The sequence below is a fragment of the Notamacropus eugenii genome, chromosome 2 (genome assembly GCF_028372415.1).
Source record: "Notamacropus eugenii isolate mMacEug1 chromosome 2, mMacEug1.pri_v2, whole genome shotgun sequence".
Lineage (NCBI taxonomy): Eukaryota > Metazoa > Chordata > Mammalia > Diprotodontia > Macropodidae > Notamacropus > Notamacropus eugenii.
Window position 1 is genome coordinate 102,254,278 of NC_092873.1, and position 7,800 is coordinate 102,262,077.

Genomic DNA, 7,800 nt, shown 5'->3' on the forward strand with positions numbered 1-7,800 from the left:
GGTGTGTGTGTGTGTGTGTGTGTGTGTGTGTGTGTGTGTGTGTGTGTGTGTGTACATACAATGTCCTTGAGGCCAGGGATCCTTTCTTACTTGTCTTTGTACCTTCCAAGATACCTCCCACATAGTAAGTATTTAATAACTATCTGCCAAATGAATGAACATTGAATGAAATGCCAGCCTTTCAATGTTTCTCTTTGGTGAAAAGGGATTGTTAAACTGGAGGGGCTACTTTGCAGCTTAATTCAGGGTGAAACTTCCCTCAAAGTCATTCAAATAGGCATTTGCCCCCAAACAGTATGATGTAGTGGGGAAAGTACTACATTTGGAACTGGAGGACTTGAGTTGGAACTCGTCAGCTAGTCAGTCAAATAGCATTTATTAAGTGCCTACTATGTGCCAATCACTATGCTAAGTACTGATTTAATAGTGGTTCTTCTACCTGTTACCTATATGATGGATGTCTTACTTATTTTTGTATCCTTCTTAGCACCTAATACAAGAACCTGTACATGAGGTGCTCAATAAATGCTTACTGAATAACTGAATGTTCTTGCTTTCTTTGAGAAGTTAGGTTATGTCAGTTTACCAAAACGACATTCATTCAAAAAAGTGGTGTAGTGAGGAAAATAATCAGATTTCGATTCACCAGGCTTCTATTTTAACCCTGGTTTTGTACTGTTTGACCTGAAGCAAGATGCCTCCCCTCTCTAGGTCTCAGTTTCCTCATTTGTGTATAATCTAGCACTGGGGAGGGTGGTTTGATTGGGGCACACTTTTCCCCACCTCTGTTAAGGGGAATGAGTAAAGCAGATCTTCCTGGCCATGCCCATATTCATCCACCAGAACTGGCTTAGGGTGTAATCTTCTCCTGAGGTCCCCACCCTTACTCCCTCTCCCTATTCTCCCATGGGGAAGGAGGGGCAGAATGGGTGGAGAAAGTCCCAAGTCTCCATTTTCAAAGCAACCTGGTATCTTGAAGATTAAAAGATTAGCTTGTGAGGGTGTTAATTTTGGACAAGGGTCCTAGTTCAAAGTACTGTCATTTCACTGCAAAGTTAGAAAACTTAAAGATCCATAGTATTAACATAAAGCTCTGAACCCTCAGGAGATCTTTGACCATCAGTTTAGAAATGAAATTTCCCAGCCAATTAGATTTTAGGTAGCCTTCTCCCCTGTCCTCCAGCCACACTGTCTATATCAAAGACACTAACACAGCACGCAATAAAAATGATCTTTACCTAGAAAAGCCATCATTAAGAAGCAAATTTAGAAGAAGAGAGAAACATTTAGTAACAAACAATGCTGCCCAATGTGTGTAGTGGCAAATAATGCTGCCCAATGTGTGTAGTAATAAAACAGATGGGATAAGCAGAGAGTAGAGTAAATTTATTATTGTTCTAGCAGTTTCTCTGAGCAGGCATAGTTCAGTCCCTCCCTGTTGTATTCTTTTAATAAGCCTAATGGACTTAAACTATCTCCCTGAAAAATTCCATTTTTAAAAAATGAATTATTCTTGACATTATTGTACTGGTGGCATATTTTAAAGAAAGAATAGTTTTCCATGTGGGCATCAAATGCTCTAATAGTCTCACTATACCCAGATTTATTTTGTATATTTGTAGTACATGAATAAGCCATAAATTTCTTTTTTTTTTTTATTAAACTTTTAACATTTATTTTCACACAATTTTGGGTTACAAATTTTCTCCCCTTTTTTACCCTCCCCCCCCCCAGACCCAAGCTTTCTAATTGCCCCTGTGACCTATCTGCTCTCTCCTCTACCCTCCCTCCCTGCCCTTGTCTCCGTCTTCTCTTTTGTCCTGTAGGGCCGGATAGCTTTCTTGACCCCTTAACCTGTATTTCTTGTTACCCAGTGGTAAGAACATTACATTTGGTCCTAACACTTTGAGTTCCGACTTCTTTAGCTCCTTCCCTCTCTACCCCTTCCCCTTGGAAGACAGGCAGTTCAATATAGGCCATATCTGTTTAGTTTTGCAAATGATTTCCATACTAGTTGTGTTGTATAGGCCTAACTATATTTCTCTCCATCCTGTCCTGTCCCCCATTACTTCTATTTTCTTATGGTCCTTTCCCTCCCCATGAGTGTTGACCTCGTATTGCATTCTCCTCCCCATGCCCTCCCCTCTATCCTCCCCCCCATCCTGCTTGTGCCCCTGTCCCCCACTCTCCTGTATTATGAGATAGGTTTTCCTATCAAAATGAGTGTGCATTATATTCTTTCCTTTAGTGGAATGTGATGAGAGTAGACCTCGTGTTTTTCTCTTGCCTCCCCTCTTTATCCCACCACTAATAAGTCTTTTGCTTGCCTCTTTTATGAGAGATAATTTGCCCCATATAACTTCTCCCTTTCTCCTCCCAATATTTCTCTCTCACTGCTTGATTTCATTTTTTTTTTTTTAGTATATGATCCCATCCTCTTCAATTCACTCTGTGCACTCTGTCTCTATGTATGTGTACGTGTGTGCATGTGTGTGTGTGTGTACTCCCACCCAGTGCCCAGATACTGAAATGTTTCAAGAGTTATAAATATTGTCTTTCCATGTAGGAATGTAAACAGTTCAACTTTAGTAAGTCCCTTATGATTTCTCTTTGCTGTTCGCCTTTTCATGGTTCTCTTCATTCTTGTGTTAGAAAGTCAAATTTTCTTTCCAGCTCTGGTCTTTTCATCAGGAAAATTTGAAAGTCTTCTATTTCATTGAAAGACCATTTTTTCTCCTGAAGTATTATACTCAGTTTTGCTGGGTAGGTGATTCTTGGCTTCAGTCCTAGTTCCTTTGACTTCTGGAATATCCTATTCCATTCCCTTCTATCCCTCAATGTAGAAGGTGCCAGGTCTTGTACTATCCTGATTGTATTTCCACAATACTTGAATTGTTTCTTTCTAGCTGCTTGCAATATTTTCTCTTTCACCTGGGAATTCTGGAATTTGGCCACAATGCTCCTAGGAGTTTCTCTTTTTGGATCTCTTTCATGCGGTGTTCTGCAGATTCCTTGAATATTTATTTTGCCTTCTGGTTCTAGAATCTCAGGGCAGTTTTCCTTGATAATTTCATGGAAGATGATGTCTAGGCTCTTCTTTTGATCATGGTTTTCAGGTAGTCCCAGAATTTTTACATTGTCTCTCCTGATTCTATTTTCCAGGTCAGTTGTTTTTCCAATAAGATATTTCACATTATCTTCCATTTTTCGAATCTGCGCGGTATGTTCTGAGATATCTGTCTTTCTCGAAAAGTCCAAAGCATCCATCTGTACCATTCCAGATTTGAAAGATCTATTTTCTTCAGTGAGCTTTTGAATCTCCTTTTCCATTTGGTTAATTCTGCTTTTGAAAGCATTCTTCTCCTCATTGGCCCCTTGTACCTCCCTTGCCAGCTGAGTTAGGCTAGTTCTCAAGGTGCCAATTTCTTCAAGATTTTTTTGGTTCTCCTTTAGCAGGGAGCTGATCTGTTTTTCATGCTTCTCCCTTATCCCTCTCATTTCCCTTCCCAGTCTTTCCTCCACCTCTCTAACTTGATTTTCAAAATTCCTCTTGAGCTCTTCCATGGCCCGAGCCCATTGGGTGGGCTGGGACACAGAGTCCTCGATTTCTGTGTCTTTGCCTGATGGCAAGCCTTGTTCCTCCCCATCAGAAAGGAAGGGAGGAAGTGTTTTTTCTCCGATAAAGTACCCTTCAATAGTTTTATTTCTTTTCCCTTTTCTTGGCATTTTCTCCATCTAGTGGCCTGACCTCTGAATGTTCTCCTCACACCCACCTCGCCTCCTGGTCCTCCCAGCCAGCGTTTGGGGACTGAGATTCAAATGCTGCTTCCCGCCTTAGGATTTTTGGCGGGGGCAGGGCTGTTATTCAGTGTTAAATTAAGCTCAGGTGCTGAGGTCAGGGGCGGGGCTGCCTCTCTGGCTCAATTCCCTCAGGGGGTTTATGCACAGACCTTCCACAATGGATCCAGGCTCCCGCTCGCTTGGGGAGCCCCCGTCCGCAGCCGCCTCTCAGCCCCCACCTCCCGGGGGGGCCCGAGCCATGGGGGCACCTCACTCCCCTCTCAACCCGCCAAAGAGACTCTCTCACCTACCCCCGTCAGTCACCTGTTGGTGGGGGGGCCCGTGCCGCTGCTGAAGATCCTGCCTCCGGAGCCCTCTCAGAACTGTGTCTCTCAGAGCCGTGGCCGCCGCCGCCGCCGCCTCCACAGGTCCGGGCTGGGCACCACGTCTGCAGCGGGACGGACCTTTTTTGAGAGGTTTGCTGGTCCCTCTGTGTGTGGGGGGACCCGTGTGGCTGCTGGAGATCCCGTCCCATAGCCCTCTCGGATCTTTTTCTCACGGTGTCGCTGCCGCGGTATGGTTGCTCTCTGCTACCCGCCCTGGCGCCCAATCCACGGCGCGAAGGACCCCCCATGAGAGGTTTGCAGGTCTCTCCGGAACAGAAATCTCCCTCGCTCCAATATTCTGTGGTCTCTGGGTGCAGAATTCGCCCTGGGTTAGTCCCCTCTGCCGTTCTGTGGTTTGTGGGTTCGGAGCTATGTGTATGTGCGTCTTTCTACTTCGCCATCTTGGCTCCGCCCCCCATAAATTTCAAATGAATATAAGACTTTGCAATAATCAATGAAGAAAAGTGTACATGTTACGGAGCTTTCAGGCAGCTTGTTCAATGATGATCAAATCAATAACATTTCTCTTTACATTGCCCCGACTTTTTGAAACACCCATTTTGCTCCTCATCCGATATGTTATTTTCCCATAAGTGTTTACAGGGGTTTTTTTGATACATATTTTTATATATTTTTGTGATACATCTGAACGTTTATTATAAAGTAAATAAATACATGATTGGCATACACTTTTACGTGTCACAAATGTTCTCAGTCCTCTGGAAATAGAAGCATGATGCCTTCTGCTCAGAAATATGAAATCAGGTTTATGTTTAAGAGGCAGCTAATAAAGTTCCCTGCATTCATAAATCACCATGAAGTGTTTGAGCCAATAATTATGAAGCTTAACCTTTCCTGTCTCAAGTTGCCAGTTCTACCCACAGCCATAGATTTTTGGTTTGACTCACCTCTCAGGTTAGTGTTATAGGGGAGTAGCTTCCCAGAATCAAATCACTGTCATCTTTGATGCTTCCAAGAATCCGTGATGCCAGCCCATCCACCAGACTCTAATCCATATCCTTTTGTCACTTCCACAGTGGAGCCACCCAACATGCTAGAGCCTTCCTTGAGCTCTTTCTACATTGGAGGAATGCCAATGGAACACGTGGGATGTCCAAAGGTTGCTCCTTGTTTTCACTACATGACTAGTCCACCTCCTTGTCTTGGTCTTAACGTCTCTGTGCATTTCTTCATTGGTAACATGCTGCATGACTTCCATGCAGCTCTTCCTCACCCGATGAGTCATTCCAAACTTTAATTCTTCAAAGAATGCGGTATTTGTGACTCATCATGATAGTGCATCACCAGAAAAATATTAACATTAAAAGAATACCCGTCCTGTCTTCTACAGGAAGCTTTTGTCCCTGCTTGATTCTCGTGCCCTCTTTTTAAAATTATTTTTCTTTGTCCTATTTGTACTATTTATTTATTTATGGTTCCTCTTTTAGATTTTATTTATTTATACTGTTTATTATTTGTTATTTATATTATTCAGTTATTAATATTTGTGCATATTTGCTTGTTGTCTCCTCCATTATATTGTGGGTAAAGACTGTCTTTTGCCTCTTTGTATCCCTAGCATAGTGTCTGGAACACAGTAAGTGCTTAATAAATGTTTATTGATTGACTAAATACATAATAACTACAAGAGACATAATCATAAGAGGAAGGACATTCCATCTCATACCACATCCTTCTCCTCAACTACCACCCAGGGCTTGTCCTGTCCTATTTCATGAGCCTTTTCCTCATCCATTCAAATTAAAACTTAACAATTCCGTACTCATTCATCAAACATTTTATTGAGCACTCACTGTGTATAAGTTCCTATGCCAGGTACTGTGTTTCATCCCCCATATAGGAATTCACACTCTGTGCCTTCTCAACTTGCTTTCTGGGAAGGAAACTGGTTTTGAAATCAGATTACAAAGGTTTAAATCTTGACCTTGCAAGTTACAACCTGTAGATTTAGGCAAGTCAGATGAGCGATGAAAGTAGAGAGGTATAAAGAATTGTCATTTCAACTCCCTAGGCTCAGTTTCCTCTTTCTGTAAAATGAGGAAGTTTGACTAGATGATATTTAAGGTGACTTCTAGCCTGAAATCCCATGACCCTACTGTAGTAAACTCACCTGTGCTAGAGACAGGTCTTTCCCTGAGGTTTTTCTGAGCAAGAATATGGCCATCAGCAAGCATTTATGTGCCAGGCAGATAGTGCTCCATTGCTAAGTTCTAATGATAAAAGACAAAAACGAAACCATTCATGTCATCAAAAAACTTATATTCCAATGGAAGTGTGTTCATTCTTCTTTGTTGAAGAAGACCATGCCATCAGAGAAATAACGACATGACTTGCACTTGACTTTGTTTTGAATAAGAGAGGGCTGTGCAGGTCACCAGTCTCACCTTCTCCAGAGCCATCTGAATCCAGTGCCCAGATATTCATCAGGATGACTGGAGATGACCCAGGATGAGGCAATTGGGGTTAAGTGACTTGCCCAAGGTCACACAGTTAGTGAGTGTCAAGTGTCTGAGGTGAGATTTGAACTCAGGTCTTCCTGACTCCTGCACTGGTGCTCTATCCACTGCACTACTTAGCTGCCCAGTTCCAATGGAGGAGATGTACTAACACACATTTCTACAGTACAAGATTCCTACAAAGTAGCTATAAGATAATGTTAGAGGGGAAGGCATTAGCCACTGGGAAGGACTGTAAAAGCCTTACTCCAGAAGGCAGAGCTTACACTGAGTCTCAAAGGAAATCAAGGATTCTAAAAGTCAAAAATGATGACATAAGAGATGGAGCTTAATATGTGAGGTGTACCAAATAAACTGATATGACAGAACCACAGAGTGGGGGGAAGGGAGTTAATGTTTAAGACAGGAAAGATAGGAAGGGGATGGGTATTTAAGAACTTTAAATGCCACTATATTTGGTATTTGGCTTTTAAATACAAACATATTTGATCCTTAAAGTAAGAGGGAGCTACTGAAATTTTTTTGAATTAGGGAGTGATATTATCAGAGCCGTACTTGAGGAAAATCACTGTCCAGTTATGTGGAGGATGGTTTGGAGCAGAAAGAAATTTGGACTACTCCAATAGTCTAGTTTAATAGTGTCAAACTCAAATAGAAACAGTGACCACTAAACCATATATAATAATCTCTGTGGATTGCATGTTGACTTAGAAAACCACATATTAACATCATCTATGCCCTATTTTATTTTTGTTTATTTTGTTAAATATTTCTCAACTACATTTTAGTCTGTTTTGGGCCATATTTGGGAAGTATTATGGGCTACATGTGGCCCACAGGTCTGATAATTCTGGTCTAAGCATGAGGATCTGAACCAAGGTTTTTGGTTGAATTATTGGAAAGGAGAAAATATACACTAGAGATGTGGAGGTGGAAACAAAAAGATTTGGCAACTAATTGGATCTAAGGGACTAACTAGAAGAAAAGAGACAAAAATAACAGTGAAGTTGTGAACCAAGTTAGAGGAAGATGGTGGTGCTCTTGACAGTAACAAGGAAGTCTGGAAGATAGGTAAGTTTAGGGAAAGCATAATGAGTTCAGTTTCATAGATTTTATTTTAGATGTTTATGGGGCATGCAATTTTAAATGTTCATAGG